Source organism: Hylobates moloch, unplaced genomic scaffold (assembly GCF_009828535.3).
Source record: "Hylobates moloch isolate HMO894 unplaced genomic scaffold, HMol_V3 SCAFFOLD_10, whole genome shotgun sequence".
Lineage (NCBI taxonomy): Eukaryota > Metazoa > Chordata > Mammalia > Primates > Hylobatidae > Hylobates > Hylobates moloch.
In genome coordinates, this window is record NW_026652285.1 from 95,966,237 (window position 1) to 95,985,633 (window position 19,397).

The 19,397-nt window shown below is 39.3% G+C and overlaps 1 protein-coding gene across 9 annotated transcripts in view; it reads right to left on the minus strand.

The window, feature by feature from the left end:
* Nucleotides 1-19,397, minus strand: part of DENND1A (DENN domain containing 1A) — a 551,140-nt gene that overhangs the window by 411,824 nt on the left and 119,919 nt on the right. The window lies entirely within an intron of this gene.

Sequence of the window (19,397 nt, forward strand, 5' to 3'; positions counted from 1 at the left end):
GCACTCCCATTACCTCCTCCAGAAATATAAAAAAGAAAAATTTTAAAGACCTGATGCTACTGTTAACTTTAGACTATTACCTAATGCAAAAATCTTGCCAGCTGCAAATTGCCCTCAATATATTTTTCCAGAGAAAATGAGTCTTAAACCTGCTTGACTTTTCTTCTCTAATCAGAAGCCTCCTTTGCATAGTTACAGATGTGGGCTTGATAAACCACCTTAAGCACTGGTTTCAGACTGGGGAGAAAGGGGGAGTGGGAGAATTCTTTCAAGGAATAAATGCAAAACTCATCACTTTAATAAATGAAATATATCCTTCTCAAAATGCTTATACACTCTTATGAAAACGCAGATAAAACTGGATGGAAGTTTTCTTCAAAAGAGGACCAACGCTTTTGGCTTGTCAGTGTAAACAAAATATCATGAAAAAATTATGTTCCAGCTGACATAATTAAACTTGCTCAGAAACTATACAAATACATGGCGGAAAATACCTTTTATGACCACCTATTCAAAATGGAGTTACTAAAGGGATCACTTTATTCTTAAATCATAAGCAAGATGATCCAATGCCATCTTCTGTAAGTCAATACAGAAGTGAACAAACTAAAAGCTATTAGCATTCCATTTACTATCGATTAGGAAAACATTCAATCATTTCTAATAAGGAAAAGATTTGATTCCTTTGAGACATGTTAAGGGAAGTGATCAGAGGTCAGAATAATATCTATTTGAGAAATCATGTATCAATTCAAAGGCTTATGGAAAATCATAGATTTGAGGGTCTCCCATCTAACAGTGATCACAATATATGCTACCCATGGCTACCTTTAAACACCACACTAAAAGACTAATTTACATCCTTGTGAAAATGAATCCATGTAAAAGTTCACTGCAGTCCATTTCTTCAGTGAATAATCAAGAAGGGAAAAAACTAAGGGTCTATTCACAAACTACTAGGATCCTAGAAATATCGGTTTTCAAGTCATTAAAACCAATGTGTATTATTTTTTAAAACCCAAGACTAACAACAAAAGCAGGAATATTCAAAAGGTTACGGCAAAAGTAGAGCTTTTCAAAACGAGTGGTGCAAAAAAGTTGAAACTATCTGCAAGCGATTTCAACTCTTGACGTGTATTTTGGTTGACTTAAAAGCTGGGAATCAATTTCTTTCTTCACCCTCATCTTCAACTACTGGGAAGGAATCAATGATGTGTCTGACCAACTAGAGAACTCTGGAGTAATAACCCTGCAGTACCAATTCAGGGCTTCCCTGATAGGCAGCAGTTTCTTCACTTGACCTGTCTTTGGCCCGAAGGACTGAAACTGCTCAAGGACTCAGCCCTCGTGAGAGAGGAGGCCAGTGGGCACCAAGAGTGTGGCAGGAAAAGGACTAGGCCAGCGGAAGAGAATTCTCCAGCAGGAGACAAAGGGGCAGCCTGTTGCCCAAGAATCCTCTACCAGCGTACAGTGAGGGGAAAAGGGGGTGAACAAAGAGGAACAAGGGGCCTAAAAAAGAGGGCAGTGGCTATAATTCCTAAAACATACATAAGTAACTTAAAATTTGGTCCAGAGACCCAAAAAACGTAGCTCTAAGCCACTGAGGGACATAATAAAACAGAGGTTGGGAAAGCCACTAAATCATCTAAGGCTTATTCTTTTTCTTCCAATTGACATGTGGTTTAACACTTATTCTTCAACTACCAAACTTCATACAAAAATTACTCTCATGCCAATCGTTACTATCACGCCCTCTTTCTTGCAGTAATTTGTGCTTCTTGGGAACTACAAAATACCCATGAAAACAAAACCAAAGCTACTTTTCTATCACCATTTTGTGAAAGACTATATGTCCGAAACCAAAATTTGTAGTATATTCTTCAATTTTTAAAAATATCATTCTTATTCATAGGTGGCAGATGGTTCTTAAATCTTTTCAGTCAATTATATTAATAAGAAACCATAATAAACTCGTTTAAAAAATATTTTTGATTAATATATACAACATAGCATTGAAAAAAGCATGGGAAAATCAATGAAAAGAAAAAAAATCAACCTATCTTAACACACTGAAGATAAAGATGACCATGGAATGCCAAGAAGGAGGCCATTCAAACTGTATTATTCCAAATACTGCCTCAATGGAAAGCAACATAAATGCCATCAATTAGATTCCTTCAATTGTCCTAAGACTTTCTAAAATGAAATTACCAGGTTTTAACAGAATAACGTTCCAAGATAATACATGCATTATTAGTTACTATGATTCCAGCATCCAACTTTTGGTTTCTTTTCATTAAGGCCAGTAACATTTACAAAAAACAAACTTCATAGGTCTTTAACATTCACCAAAGCAATATAATACATTTTTAAAAAGAAAGAAAGAAAAGCAATGCTTTTTAAAACCAAGTCAACCTATAAAGTTCCATTCAATTAGCTCAAAGATTCAGTCTGATAGTTCATAAAACTACGAAAGCCATTTTGGAAAGATTAACACAAAAACTGCAAATAATTTATTTGAATTTTCTTAAAATGTCTAACACGGGAGGCTGAAATCTTTTTTCACATTGAGTCAATCGCAATGCCATAATGTCACCAAAATATCGACATTGGAAACATCTGAGTTAAAAAGGTCCAAATACAATCTGCTTTTCTCAAGCAACACAACACCCGCCTTACTAACAGTTTCAGCATGGCACATGTACAAAACCTAGCACCCTGCAGTTAAGCAAACCGCCTTTAAATTTTCTGTCTGGCAGCAATCCACTTGCGTGTCTGTATGTTTTTACAAGTACTCTATGTATTTCATTGCGTCAGCTGCATTTCTTTGAGTTTTAAATGGTCTGGGAACATTTTATGAAATGTTCTATATCTTTATATGGAAAATAACATACACTGGAAAACTGTGCATCGGTCTAATATTTATATATCTATTTCTTTATCCACCATTCAATGCTATAATTGCTAATGTTCCAAAACACCTTCTCACATTCGTAAGTTCACCATCAAATGCAGTGTCACCAAACAGCTAACTTTCAACACACAAATCTGCAGGGAAGAGCACTACCATGGAAGAAAGAAAGTACTACCATGGAAGAAAGAAATTTGCTTAGGCGATTGGCAGTAAGAATAATCAGCGTATGTCAAGCTTTTACCCAAGAATTGTCCTGCTGACAGAAAATTAAGAATCTAGTGGTACACAGCACACCCTTCTTTCCTTATCCTTTTCTCTCAATAACTTTCTCCTACTTTAGGCAATAGATAACTCACAAACTTAAAAATCAATGTCATCAACTCCCAGGAAAATACTTTTCAACAGAAAAAAATATTGTATTTAAAATATCTTGCTAATAATATGTACACTCTAATAGAATCCATGCATCTCTTAACCAAAGAGGCAGGTGGCTCTCAGACAAGGTTTCTTATCATGTCATTGTGATGTCACAGCACCATGGCCATCAAAGAGGCTGTCCCCACAGAAACGTGTGCATCACTTCCACTGAAGGCCACAAGAAGCATTTCCATATTTAAACACACACATTTCACAGTATAGGACTCCCAAAAGCACAATCTCACTCAGGCACAGAACATGACCATGCTTAAAAAGCTATGTCTTCACAGCAGGAAAAAACTGATCTCCCAAACAAACATGGCTAACATTTTTTTCTTTTAAGAAAGGCTAATCTTCTTCCATCTCAACAGTCTATGTTTTCCAGTCTCCTACTATACATACTTTTAAATCTTTAAGATATACCAGATTGCCACATCATGTTTAATTAATAGAATAAGAGTGTGGGCAAGACTTACTGGAAAGGTGCTATAAATTATTTTACACAGGCTCCAAAAACCCTGAGTTCTGCCTTAGGCTTAAAGTTCCTAGAAAACGTGGTAGACAGATCTTTTACAACAGAAATGCAAAATAATTCATAAAAGTGCTGTGGTTATGTATGAGGGCTCATTTGTACATTGGTAACTCGTATGTGTACACACACACACACACACACCTTACCAAATTATTTTCCTTTTTCCCTCTGTCATACAAATGACTTCATTTAAAGAGTCAAGGCATGACATATTTTTAAACTGATTAAAAAATACACCGACTTCACTTTGTACAAAACACGTAACAACTGCATACTAACCAAACGCCACTATCTCCTATAATAGGACCTCTTTTAGGAAATTCAAGAGAAACTGCAAATGTAGCAGTTAACACGAGAATCTACACTGCTTTCACTTTTAACATGTTAGGTATTCAAGGCAGAAAACATTACATTTAATGCCCGCTGAATTTACCCAATCATTATCTCTAGGATATTTCAGTCAATAAGAAACAAAATATTGAACATATTTAAAGCTTACAATTACAAAATCTGCCCTTTAAGAAGCAGGACTTTAACATTAGCTATAAACCATATAATCTCATTGTTCAATTTCATGGAGTTTGAGATACTATCTTCCTCTCCCCACAACCATAAATGTTAATTCAAGCTGTAATCAGATTTAATTTTCCAGATGAGAAGACGGGAATATGCTGCAAACAGGGTAACAGTCCACTACACTGCTCTTTCACTAATGATATTTCCAAATTTTATACACTAAAAATGTAGACTTTCAGAAAATAGTCTAAGAAGTTGTATAGTTTGAGAACAAGCTCAAATTTTCCCCAAAATACACCCAGAAATAAGCTTTCTTTTAATCCTCAAGAAGAAAATTTTTTTGTATTATGCAAAACTAAAGTTTCTTGATAAGATGACTGCAAACTGGACTGCATTAAATATAGCATTTCAAGGACACTAGTAAACTTACTAAAGCTACAAAAACTCAGCTTCATTTATTTTACATTGTAAAATACCTGACTCATTAGGTTAGCATTTTGTAATAACTAAACACAATTATTCTAGTAAATTATATTGTTTATTAAAATTTACTTGTTACAAATAATATATTTTTGAAAAGAATGTTTGAAATGTCTTACAGAGTTTAAAAATCACCAGCATGTTTTCCTTTTTTTGACAATGAAACAAAAAGGTTTAGGTTGTTTTTCCTTTTAAACTTTTTTAATTAAAAATTACTCTTTTCAAAAAATACTGATTCTAAAATGCAGATTTGACTCTAAAATTTGAAAGACGTCTAATTCATAAATTAGAGAAAAAATCATTTGGAAGGACTATAAATGAACATTTATTTGGATTCCATGTACAAATGAAATTTGTTACTTAAAAAAAATCTATTCTAGGTGTAACTTTTTGCTTTAGCACATGAAGGCTGTAAGACATAAAAACTTTAAATCATCCCAATTTTTAACCATGAGTCTAGTCTAGCATTTTCCCCCAACACTGGCATTTAAAATACAATCAAATGCAATTTCACAGCAGCCAGCCTGATAACATAGGAAGTTAACCATCAACACCCATAATAAAAACACAAATAACATTATTCAAGGAAAGACAGCAAAAACCCACCTCAGTATGGCAAGCAATGGAGCCATTCACATGCCAGATTCCTCCTCAGACTAACATATTCTGCCTTTCAGACATATCCTGCTCCAATGTGACTATTTACGCATAAACAGCAGACACTGACCTATTGTTTTCAGTTGTTGAAGTTATGAATGTAGTACAGTTACCAATTAAGTGAATCAACAAGTCCTAAATGCATCAGCTGTTGTACAAATAATAAGTCCATTGACATTATACAGTAAAATCTAGGGAGTTTCATCTTTCTTTCTGGAGAATATGGAAGGATTTTAACCAGCAAATGCCACTGCTTACTGATAGTTTGAAAAATTTTTTATAACTTCATCTACAAAAGGAATATAAGTCTGATCCTTAACCAAATTTATGTTATGTGAATCCAAAAATCAAACATAAGTGAAATTCCAAAGGGAGCTTTAAAATGCAAAAGGAAGGGTAGGGTGTGCTGGAGGCAAAAAAAAAAAAAAAAAAATCAAAAGGATATGTTCACTCACATTTACCTTTTTCTCTACTGAATATCTTAGTTTTCAACTTTCATTATTACTTAAATTTAAATATTTGGAATTTTTAAAAATTACTTCAAAATTATTGGAAACAATTCCTTAAATCTATCAAATTGACAGATAATTATAGATGAGTTTTTTTATGATTATAATCTCAGGCTTCCATGTAATTTCTCTACGAGTTAGGATTCATTTTATCCCACTTTTTTGAATGAGTAACCTGAAGTGTCACATTTTTATGCCAATATGAATAATTACTTTATACTTTGCCTAAACGACAGCTGTGCCCTTTATGTATTACAAATATGACATCACTCCATATGGTCTTCATAAATAGATGTATCGTATCTGTCAAATTTAGTGAAAAGAGATAACTTATTTATTCAAATATAAAAAACTATTGATGGAACACCCACTATTGGCCAGGCACTGTGACAGGCATTTTAGAGAAGTTTTCTGATTTTACCTTTCTGACAAAGCTACACTATAGAGACTATCAAATCAATTTTATCATAGTTAAAGAAAGCAATAGGTTATCACTTGTCCAAAGTCAGAAAATTAGTAGTCACTCGTGGAACAAATGCTCTGCTGTGGCTGGCCCTGTTGATAAATAAGCCACAGTCCTCACCCTCCAGGAGTTTACAGTCTAGCCCTAATGGAGAACACAGAGAATTAAACAAGCAGGTACCATGGGGTTTGGTAAGTGTGATACTAGGAATCAATCAGCACAGGGGCATCTGGCCTTGTCCTAAGGGGGCAGAAAAAGGTTCCATGAAGAAGTAGTAGAGCCAGGGGTAGAGTCCAGGACTAGATCAGGGCTCATCCCATGACACCGCACGCCCACTTCTGAAGCGTATACAATATAGTGAATAGGTCTGTTGTGAGGCCAAGTTCCATGTCTTACTTAACTTTGCCTCCTACAAAATGTCTTAACTGTTATAAATACCGAACAAATATTTGGAGTGAAATAGAATTAATAGAACAAAATAAACTCATTAAACACCCTGTGTCTGCAAGTGGATAAAAGGCCAATTTCCAAACATCCAAATGAAAACAAGCCTTTGAATGCTACAAACTTCCTAAAGATCACACTGGCATGTCGTAAGCACACAATAAATATTAGTTGTTGTTATATTATTAACCCCAATGGAGAAATAAGCAAGCACTATAAATTCGATGACTACAGATGTATAGGTGTGCCTCAAATTGGAAATACATGTGTTCCTGAAATAAACTTTTATAAACCCAATTAAAATTTTCCCATTGCCTTCTACTGCTTACTTAGAAACACTATAACTTTATCAGAAACTGATTTTCTCTACATTGTCAGTAGTTCCAAAATCTTTAAGCTACAGTTTATTTGCCTCCTGGCATCTGTTTTGCTAATGATCTGTAAACATCAAATACACGAGGGACTCTCTCAGATTTACAGAAACCCTGAGGTGAATCTGTATAAATTGAAGGACCCTTCTGCTAATTCTTTTGCTTTCTAAGTTTGCATACTGGGTTTCAGGAAGAGTCCCAGTAAACATTTTTGCAGTAACAATTATAATACTACCAGCTACCTCTTATTGAATGCTTAGGTATACCAACCATTGCCATAGGTGGCTTAATTTTTATCCTATTTAATCAAAATGACTCTTCCAGGTAAGTAGAAGCTCTTTATTTAATAAATAAGAAGAGTGAGGCTCACAATGAACAAATTCAGAGTTAAGTAACAGAGCTGGGATTCAGCCTGAATCCATCAGGCTCCAAAGAATCCAACACTGGCTTTTCTTTTTGGCTTTATTTATTTACATCCTCCTGTTGATCTGTCTTCTAGTCATTACTGTGACTCAACAATAAGAATACATCTGGACAAATAACTACAACATGTTTTCATGAAACAGGCCTTAGCAGATTATGAATGAGAGCTTTCCAATTTCTTTATTTATAGTCCTCTGCCAAGTTCAGGATATAAATAAAATGACTCCAAAGTAACTAGCACTCTATTCAACTAGTAAATACAATATTTAAAAGATGAATTCATATTAAAAACTTAGAATAATTTTGAAGGCTAGAGTTATCCTTATCTCATCTATGAAAAAAATTGCTAAACAAATAGAGTAAATAAGAACACGGAGAAAATGTCTTCCTACTTAAGAAAACGTGTTCTCATTGTGTGTTCTAAACCACAATGAGAACCCCAATGCTGGAGTTCCCATTCATACGGGAGAGACAATGCGGACATCTCTGGAGGGGAAGCACATGCCCATCAAACAGAGCCTTCCTTATACCAAAATCCTGTCTTCCCCACTCCACCCTGCTTCCAGGGAACAAGCTACCGCTGCCTAGCCTTTATCTGTACCATTAGAGAAGCAGTGCCTATGTCCTTTGAGACTTTTGTTGTTGTAGTAAAATATACATACAATTTACTATTTTGACCGTCTTTAAGTACCATGTGGTGACATTAAGTACATTCACATTGTTGTGCCACAATCACCACTATCCATCTCCAGAAATTTCTCATCTTCCCCAACTGAAACCTTGAACCCATTAAACACCAACTCTTCATTATCCCCTTCTCCCAGCCCCTGGCAACCACCAATCTACTTTCTGTCTCTATGAATTTGAATACTCTAGTTATGTGATATAAGTGGAATCACTTAGCATAATGTCTTCAGGGTTCATTCATGATGTTGCATGTGTCACAATTTCCTTCCTTTTCACAGATGAGTAACATTCCATTGTATGTAGATACCACATTGCTTATTATTCCATCAATGGACACATGGGTTATTTCCACCTTTTGGCTATCGTGAATAACACTGCTATGAACATGCACGTGCAAATGTCTACTCAGGTCTATTCACTTCTTTTGCATACATATCCAAATTACTGGATCATATAATAATTCTACATTAATTTTTGAGGACCTTTACCATTTTTAATGTTTTAAGACCTTTATGTAGTAAAGCTATCATAACAGCCTACAATCCTTAGTGCAGACATTAAGACCAACCCAGACAATTTCATCTCTATGTCTTAAATATAAATCCCTAAACCTGGCCAGCTTAATCATTTAACTTTCCCACAAAACTTGACATGTTCTATTCACCTTTCTCATCTTCCCACTATCCAAATCTTTTAAAAGATGCACTTAGGCATCACTCATCAATGTGGCCAATTGTATATTCTTATATGAATTAAGTCAATCATACTAACACTTTTTAAAAATTCAAAAGACAAAGAACTATGTCCTCCATCAAAAGTACACTGAATTTTTAATGAGGTTGCCACAGTTACAGCAAAACTGGCACACTCACGTCCATGGCTCCCCAACTCACAAAACTAACTTGCTTTTGGCACTCCTGGTCAGCCAGAAGCAAAACTTGCAACCTCTTCTAAGCTCCCTTTACATCCTTACCTTCTTACTGCAACCGAATGCTCACTTCCTCTGGGGTCCTTTCAAGAGTTGGATGTTTCTTCCCTACCTCTCCTCCCACTGCCCTGGAAGTGGGATAGACGGCCTCTGTTCATTAGAGCCACTTACAGGCCATTCACCTTCCTTACTCTCCAAAACCCTAGATTTTAACCTCTGGTCACCAGACCATGCCCTCCTCCCTACCACCACCAACACCACCACCACCATTCTGCTTTGTTGTCACCTACTAATTCCAGGGTTATTCCTCATCCTTGACTCTTGGGGATCATACTGCATTGCCACTCACTCTAACACCACTCCCACCACAATCTTCCCGATTTTACTATTCACACAGATGATCCTTCCAAATCCCTATAACTCTTGATTCCTAGGCCACTCCCCTCAACAATCTCACCCTCTACTCCTACGGTCACACTGTAAACTCTACCACTACCAATAATTGAAATTCCCTTAGTAATCGCAAATTTCAAGCATCTCAGTCTCCAACCATGATCCACCTTCTCTCTTTCCATTCAACCCCTGTAGCACTCATCCTTCTTCTCTTCCACAGGGGCATATACTCTATCCATCTTTTCACTGCCTTTTTTTCTTTTTTTTGAAACAGAGTTTCACGCTTGTTGCCCAGGCTGGAGTTCAATGGAGCGATCTAGGCTCACTGCAACCTCCGCCTCCCAGGTTCAAGCGATTCTCCTGCCTCAGCCTCCCAAGTAGCTGGGATTACAGGCATGCGCCACCACGCCCGGCTAATTTTGTATGTTTAGTAGAGTCGGGGTTTCTCTATGTTGTTCAGGCTGGTCTCTAACTCCCAACCTCAGGTGATCCGCCCACCTCAGCCTCCCAAAGTGCCGGGGTTACAGGCGTGAGCCACCAGACTCAGCCCTTTTCACTGCCTTTTGTCCACCTCAGGTCTACACGATTCTCCTTACATACCTTAAATCCTATTGTTATAACTGTTCCTTTATACATATTCTCATCTGCCTTGTGCCTCTTTGTCATCCTCTCTTGGCAAACTCCAGTCCTTGTTAAATCCAACTATCCACCTGCACCCATATAGCTAACAGGGGGTCCATTTTCATAGCTGTTCCATGTATACTTGGAAACTCCTGACACCTTATAGTTTAAGGTATGTGGCTGGACAAAAACACACAGCTATGCTGATTAATCTCACCTTAAATCTGTGGTTAGTAACTGTAAGTGAGCTTTAATGCAACTCAGTAATTATACCACATTTTCCTTCATTCATTCACTTTCTCTTTCTCTGTCTCCTTGGTGACTATTTTATACTTTCTCCTCTTCCCTCAAACCTCAAACCTTCTCCAACCTCAATTGCCACTGATTCCCTTACTTGCCACTTCCCTGAGAAAATAGAGGAATCAGAAGAGAACTCCCACAAGCCCCACCACCACCTCTATTCTCCCACCACCTCTGCCCCACAGACTCTGCCTTTGCCTTATTACATGTGCTCCTTGCAAAGGTCCTTTGTCCACTTGTGAAAGAGGACCCCATCCCCTCTTGCCAACTCAGACAGAGCTCCACCAATCCTCCTGTTTTATTCATTTTACCTCTCTATAGGATCTTTCCCATCAGCATAGAAACAGGCTGTTATTTCTACAGATTTTTTTTTAAAGGTCAAGCCCACTTTCCAACAGCTACCACCCCATTTCTCTCCTTTTCTTTGTAGCTATATTCTTTGAAACAGTGTCTATAACCCACAGTCACCACTTTGTCGCCTCCTACTCTCTTGGACCCATGACAACCAAGCTTTCACCTCACCGCTTCTCCGAAACTACTCACATACCAACAGCCACACCAATGACCTTCTTTTACTGCTAACATCAATTATCAATCTTTAGTCTTGATCTACAAGCACCATTTCACACCCATGATTGCTTCTTCCTTGATACGGTTTGGCTGTGCCCCCACCCAAATCTCATCTTGAATTGTAACTCCCACAATTCCCACATGTTATGGTAGGAAGGCCGCGGAAGGTGACTGAATTATAAGGGTGGGTCTTTCCTGCGCTGTTCTCGTGATAGTGAATGAGTCTCATGAGATCTGATGGTTTTAAAAATGGGAATTTCCATGCACAAGCTCTGTCTTTTCCTGCTGCCATCCATGTAATAAGTGACTTGTTCCTCCTTGCCTTCTACCATGATTGTGAGGCCTCCCCAGGCATGTGGAACTGTAAGTCTCATTAACCTCATAAACCTCTTTCTTTTGTAAATTGCCCAGTCTCAGGTATGTCTTTATAGCAGCATGAAAACGGACTAATACACTCCTAGAGTCACTTTCTTTCTTCAGGTGGCTTCCAGAGCATCCCGCTCTCCTGCCTCACTGGCTTCTGCAGGCTCCTTGCTGATCTTTCCCTATTGAAAAGCCCCAGAACTCAGTCCTTGGACTTGACTTTCTTTCCTTTGCTGGTCCTCTTTCAGTTCCATCACTTCAAATATGCACTATCAATTTTAAATTTATTTCTCCAGCTCCTATCTCTTCCAATTCCAGACTCATTTATCTAACTGTCTACTCAACATCTCCACTTGACATCTCAAATTTAACATATCCAAAACGGAACTCCTGATCTTTCTCTCACATCCCAGAGCCAATGTATCAGCCACTCCTGCCAACTAAATCTTCAAAATATATTCAAATTCTGACCATTTCACTCCATCTCCACCACTACCACCCTGATTTAAGCCACCATCATTTTCCACCTGGATTAACTACCAATAGCCTCCAAACAGGTTTTCCTGCTTCTGGTTCCAATTTCCTGTAGTCTGCTCTCAAATAGCATCTAGAGGAATCCTGTAAAACTCAATACAAGGCCTCCTCTACAACGTCCTCCCTTCACCAGCAAACCTCTGTACTCACTTCCTAACTCTCCTCTCCTAGCTTTGTTCCCACCTTGCTGGTCTGCTTGCTGCTTCTCAAACATGCATGCCATGCTTCCACTTCATGGCCTATACCCTCACAATTCACTCTGTCTGATAAAATATCAAGGAATAAGGCATGTGCTATCAGATTTTATTCACAAGCTAGTTTCCCAATGTGGCCTTCCCTAATCACCTTATTTAAATTTATAATTTTCCTATCCCCAACATTCCTCATTCCATTTTCCTGGGTTATGTTTCTCTTTAGTGCATTTTATCATGCAACATACTATATACAGGTAGAGTATCTTCTCTTTTTCAAAATGCTTGGAACTAGAAGTGTTTTTTCAGATTTTGTAATATTTCATATACATAATGAGATATCTTGAGGATGGGCCCCAAGTCTAAATGCAAAATTTATATTTCATATATACCATATACACATAGCCTGAAGGCAATTTATACAATTTTTTTTTTTTTTTTTTGAGACAGAGTCTCACTCTGTCACCCAAGTTGGACTGTAATGGCGTGATCTCAGCTCACCGCAACCTCTGCCTCCTGGGTTCAAGCGATTATCCTGCCTTAGCCTCCCGAGTAGTTGGGATTACAGGTGCCCGCCACCATGCCCAGCTAATTTTTGAATTATTATTGGAGTCGGGGTTTCACCGTGTTGGCCAGGCTGGTCTCGAACTCCTGACCTCAAGTGATCTGCCCACCTGGGCCTCTGAAAGCACTGGGATTACAGGTGGGAGCCACTGCACCATCCTATATATTATTTTAATAATTTTGTGCATGAAACAAAGTTTGTACAATTAACCATCAGAAAGCAAAGATGTCACTGTCTTAGCCATCCATGTGGACAATCTGTGGTTTGGCATCACCATCATTCCCAACTGTGAATTTATATGATACCAATAAGCAATTATTTTCTTGTACCTATTTACATATAAGTACCTAACAGTAAAAAATATGACATACTGGTTTTGGGGGGTTGTTTTTTGTTTTCAGATGGAGTCTCGCTCTCTCACCCAGGCTGGAGTGCAGTGGCACTATCTCTCCTCACTGCAACCTCCACCTTCCAGGTTCAAGCGACTCTCCTGCCTCAGCCTCCCAAGTAGCTGGGATTACAAGCAACTGCCACCATGCCTCGCTAATTTTTGTATTTTTAGTAGAGACGGGGTTTCGCCATGTTGGGCAGGCTGGTCTCGAACTCCTGACCTCAAGGGATCCGCCCGCCTCAGCCTCCTAAAGTGCTGGGATTATGGCCACCATGCCCGGCCAACATACTGTTTGTTTGTTGTTTTATTGAGACGGAGTCTCGCTCTGTCACCGAGGCTGGAGTGCAGTGGCGTGATCTTGGCTCACTGCAACCTCTGCCTCCTGGGTTCAAGCGATTCTCCCGCCTCAGCCTCCCGAGTAGCTGGGATTACAGGTGCCCACCACTATGCCCAGTTAATATTTGTATTTTTAGTAGAGACGGGGTTTCACCATGTTGGCCAGGTTGGTCTCGAACTCCTGATCTCAGGTGATCTGCCCGCCTTGGTCTCCCAAAGGGCTGGGATTACAGGCGTGCACCACCGTGCCCAGCCCTGACATACTGTTAATAGAGTGAAAAAATAACATGTTCAGAGTAACTTGTGACATCACATCAGCACTCAGAAAGTTTCCGATTTTGGAGCATTTTGGATTTTCAGATTAGGAATGCTTAACCTGTACTTATTATCTGTTTTCCCCTCCTAAATTATACACTTTATAAAGGCAAGGATCTTTGCTTATTTTGTTCACTACTATATCCCCAGCACCTGGAAAAAGGCCTAGCATATAAATACTGAATGAAAAAAGAAGGAATGAAGGAATAAAGGGAGTAATACCCTTTCTTCTCAAATACCTCTTTTGGCAACATGTACCAAAAGCATTATCAATGTCCTCACTCTGCACCCTAGTAATTCCACACCTCAAAATCTATCTGAAGGAAATAGTCTGAAATGTAGGTACTTTTTAAAAATTTTTTCAAGCATCATTGCAAAAATTGAAAGTGTTAATAAGTTCAAGTGATGCAATATTTACATCACAACATGTGGAAATACATCATTGCATTATGAAGAATTAACTCAAAATACAAAGATTTATCATACTGTAATAGCAATTATCATTTTTTAATGTTTTAAATCCAGACTAAAAGTTAACTCATCAAAATATCTAGCCATGAGTGAGTTGTAGGATTATTGGTGATTTTTTTGGCCTTACATTCTGAATTTTCTATATTTTTAATAAGATTCATAATTTTTTAAATGAACTTTGCAAATAAATATGTTCCTGGGAAATCAGATTTACATTACAACAGTTTATAATGTCCCCATCTGCCTCTTCCAGGAATCCATCCCTGACTACGTCAGCCCACAATTGACTGGTCTCCTCCCTAAGCTTCTGTAATATTCGCTACTTTGGCAGCATTAAATAAATGACTAAGCACCTGATTATGCACCTAATCACTTCCTATCTTCGACTGTTAATTCTTTCATTTAAGTACTTGTCTCCCCAGTAAGTAAAATAAGCCACTCCAATGACTAGAACCCATGTCTCCTTACCATCTGTGCTCTTCCCACAGATAAAGGCACCACAGACTTCAAGAACAGTGCACAGCACAGAGTAGGCTGCCTTCCACACATGCTTGCTGAATTGAATTCTATCTGAATTGCCCTTATTAAATTTCCTGGGGTAGATTAATTCAGGGGCACTCCAGCCAACTCTCCTTCAAAAGACTTCATGGAATGCCTACTCTGTGTCACACACTGGTATAAGCATAGTCCATGTCATGCCACTTAAGCTTCACAACTCTACAGCTCTACAAGGTAAGTATTGTTATCCCCAGAAGATCAGGAGAGATGAAATTCCTGGCTCATAATCACACCAATGGTAAATGCAAAAGCTAAGATTCAAACTCAGATTTAACTTTAAAACCTATACTCTTGGCCGGGCACAGTAGCTCACACCTGTAATCCCAGCACTTTGGGAGGCCGAGGCGGGAGGATCCCTTGAGGTCAGGAGTTCGAGACCAGCCTGCCCAACATGGTGAAACCACGTCTCTACTAAAAATACAAAAATTAGCCCGGTGTGGTGGTGGGCACCTGTAATCCCAGCTACTCAGGAGGCTGAGGCAGGAGAATTGCTTGAACTCGGGGGGTAGAGGTTGCAGCGAGCTGAGATCATGCCATTGCACCCCAGCCTAGGTGACAAGAGCAAAACTTCATCTCCAACAAAAAACAAACAAACAAAAAACACCAAAAAACCTATAATCTTAATCATTACGCTTACATGGCAGAGGTTATCAGCCTTTAGCATGCATCAAAGTTACCTGATGGGCTTGATCAGTTTCTGTTTCAGTAAGTCTAAAATAGTATCCAATAATTTGCTTTTTTTTTTTTTTTTTTTTTTTAAGACAGTCTCACTCTGTCACCCAAGCTGGAATGCAGTGGCAGGATCATGGTTCACTGCAGCCTCAAACTCCTGGGCTCAAGCGATCCTCCCGCCTAAGCCTCCCAAGTAGCTGGACCTACAGGCAAATGCCACCATGCCTGACTAATATTTGTATTTTTTTGTAGAGGCAGGGTTTTGCCGTGTTGCCCAGGCTGGTCTCAAACACCTGAGATCAAGCAATCCCCCTGCCTAATTTGCATTTCTAAGAAGTTCCCAGGTGATGTTAACGCTACTGGTCTGGGGGACTACACTTTGAGAATTATTGTTATACAGACTTGATAAAAAACTAGCAAGGTGAGACATCTTCAACTCCATCCTTCTAGTCTCAGCTCAGGTTCTACAATACTTCCCAGTGAAAGCTCTCAAGCCAACAACCCCACATTGGCAGGTTCAGTGCCCCTCCTATGTGTTAACCCTAAGCATTCTGCAGACTGGCTCACTCTATCCCTCTCACAGCATTCTATGGGCCCTCCAGTATCACAGAAGCTGGAAAGCTACAAACTATTTTCCAAAAAGCCCCTGCAACTAAGATCCTGGGTATGATTTAGGTTCTGCCAGTCAGATCCACCTAGTGAGACTTGAAAGCTCAGGGACGTGTGGAGACAGGAGGCAACAGGAGGAACCCATTTTTCTGATACAAACCTAGAAGGAATGGCACGACTGTTTCTATTATCTTCAGCTGGACCATGACTGATGCACGCCCCCCGGCATGTTCCTCCGAGTACTTAATTTATCTTCCTATCTGCTATGCCTAGAACAATATTAGACTCATAGCACACAATCATTTTTAGTAAGCTTTCAGAAAATCACAATAGCCATTATAATATTTAAAAGATTTGGCATGAATCTTAAAATGTTGGACTGGAATCAGCAGACCTAGATTCTGCCACTATCTGATTTTAAATACATCTCTGAACCTGAATTCTCTCACATATAAACTAAAAATGTTTACTGAGTTTTCTTGACTCTAAAATTCTATCATTCTATGATCTAAAAGCCTGAGACAACTCATTGCTTTGGTAAAACATCAATGCCTATAAGTATCCTATAAAGGAAAATGGCCCTGAGGAAAAGTACTTCTTTCTGGTTTTTTGTGTGGCCACTCTGTAGAGTTAACAAGCCTCTCACAAAAGAAAGAAAACAATTATTAAAGTTCTTTCAATGGAGAAAAATTCTAAATTTAAGCAGCAGTGGCTACTTAAATGTCATTCTATTTATGCCTTCTTAAATTAAGAATTTAGGAAGTCTGAACACTGAAATAAGCATTTCCCAGTAAGAAGTAATTAGCCTGATAATTGTCCTCAACTAGACCTACAGACCTCAGATGACAATGAGAATTTTTTCTTTTTTTCTGGTCTTGAGACGAGTCTTGCTCTGTCACCCAGGCTGTAGTGCAGTGGCATGATCTCGGATCACTGCAACCTCCACCTCCTGAGTTCCAGCAATTCTCGTGCCTCAGCCTCCAGAGTAGCTGGGATTACAGGCATACACTGCCCCGCCCAGCTGAGTTCTGTATTTTTACTAGAGACAGAGTTTCACCATGTTGGCCAGGCTGGTCTCGAACTCCTGAACTTGACCAAGTGATCCGCCTACCTCGGCCTCCCAAAGTGCTGGGATTATAGGCATGAGCCACCGGTCTGGCCAACAATGAGAATTTTAAAGGCTCCTTTTGCCCTCTCTGCCTGACTTTGCTTCACGATTTTCACTTCATTATCTGGAGGGGTTTCCTCCCTCTTGTTATTAATGTAAAATCTGCATTTCTGTAAAGACTTCCTTTTCGAGGACCAATAAAACCTATATGGAATAACAAAGATTACTGGCCTGGGGTAATTCTACCTTAAAAGATCTCTCCTCCTCAATTTGCATTTCCTCCATCATCTCATGTTTTGGCCTCATGGTGTTGGCCATCATGTCTCTCTTTCATGTCACAAGGCAACTCTTTTCTGGGTGGAACTCCTCAGGCTGTCTCTTGCCTCTGAACTCTGCATCCATGCTGACTGACAGGTGAGATGCCAGGGTTTGGGAAGCAGAGCACGCAGGAAATGTGGGGTGTTGGGGAAGGCACGTACACAAACATAGTTTTTAAAGAGAAAGAAAAGGCCAGGAATGGTGGCTTACACCTGTAATCCCAGCACTTTGGGAGGCCGAGGAGGGAGGATCGCTTGAGCTCAAGAGATCGAGACCAACCTGAGCAACATGGTGAAAACCATGTCTCTACCAAAAAAAAAAAAACAAAAAAACATACTAACGAAAGCTGATAAGCTAAAGAAAAAAAAACCTCTTAATATTTTAAGAAAGTTTACAAATTTGTGTTAAGCCACATTGAAAGTCATCCTGGGCCACATACAGCCCCAGGCCATGGGTTGGACAAACTTGATCTAGAATTACCTAGGAAGCCAACATTTCAATTTGAACTTAAATCCCTGAATCTTTTTTTTTTTTTTTTTTTTTTTTGAGATGAAGTCTCACGCTTGTCCCCCAGGCTGGAGTGCAATGGTGCAATCTTGGCTCACTGCAACCTCCACCGCCCAGGTTCAAGCGATTCTCCTGCCTCAGCCTCCCAAGTAGCTAGGATTATAGGCACCTACCACCACGCCCGGCTAATTTTTGTACTTCTAATAGAGACAGGCTTTCACCATGTTGGTCAGGCTGGTCTTGATCTCCTGACCTCAGGTGATCCGCCCACCTCGGCCTCCCAAAGTGCTGGGATTATAGGCGTAAACCACCACGCCCGGCCAAATCCCTGAACCTTTTCATCCATCTTGCTTGAAGCCTGGACTAGACCCTGTTATGCATTCAATCTGCTCTCTCCTACTCACAGCCTCCAAAGTTGAGCACATTTCTCAAAATGATGGAACGCCAGATCCAACACTTTACCATCTTGAAAGATGCCAAAAAAGGGATGCAAATAGGTGCTCAAGTTGTATAATCTCATAACTCATGTCATTTTTCCCCATAAGACTGACAAAGGTTAGAAGTGTGGGAAACATCTGGAGACTGAAGGATCTGGAGAAATAAGCAGTCTCCTATAATTGATAACTAAGAGTATGGTTGGATGTAAAGCAATTTGGTACCATTTTCTGCAGCACAAATATAATGAATTTTAAATTTCCATGCCTTATAATCCACCAATTTCACTTACAAGAAAGCATCCACAGCCGGGCATGGTCGCTCACACCTGTAATCCCAGCACTTTGGGAGGCCGAGGCGGGCAGATCACGAGGTCAGAATATCAAGACCATCCTGGCTAACATGGTGAAACCCCGTCTCTACTAAACATGCAAAAAATTGGCCAGGCGTGGTGGCGGGCACCTGTAGTCCTAGCTACACGGGAGGCTGAGGCAGGAGAATGGCGTGAACCTGGAAGGCAGAGCTTGCAGTGAGCAGAGATCGCACCACTGCATTCCAGCCTGGGCGACAGTGCGAGACTCCATCTCAAAAATAAAAATAAAAAAGATTTGTGGGTTTGCCTCTTTGCCAAACATCCATCAATATATTTTTAAAATAAAGTGATTTAGAACTATAAATGACATGGAAAGTTGCCCTTTTTAATAATTTGTAATTGGACCTCTGAAATACAGTGATGTGTCACTTAACAATGAGAATGCCCCCTGAGAAATGCATCATTAGGCAATGTTGTCATTATGTG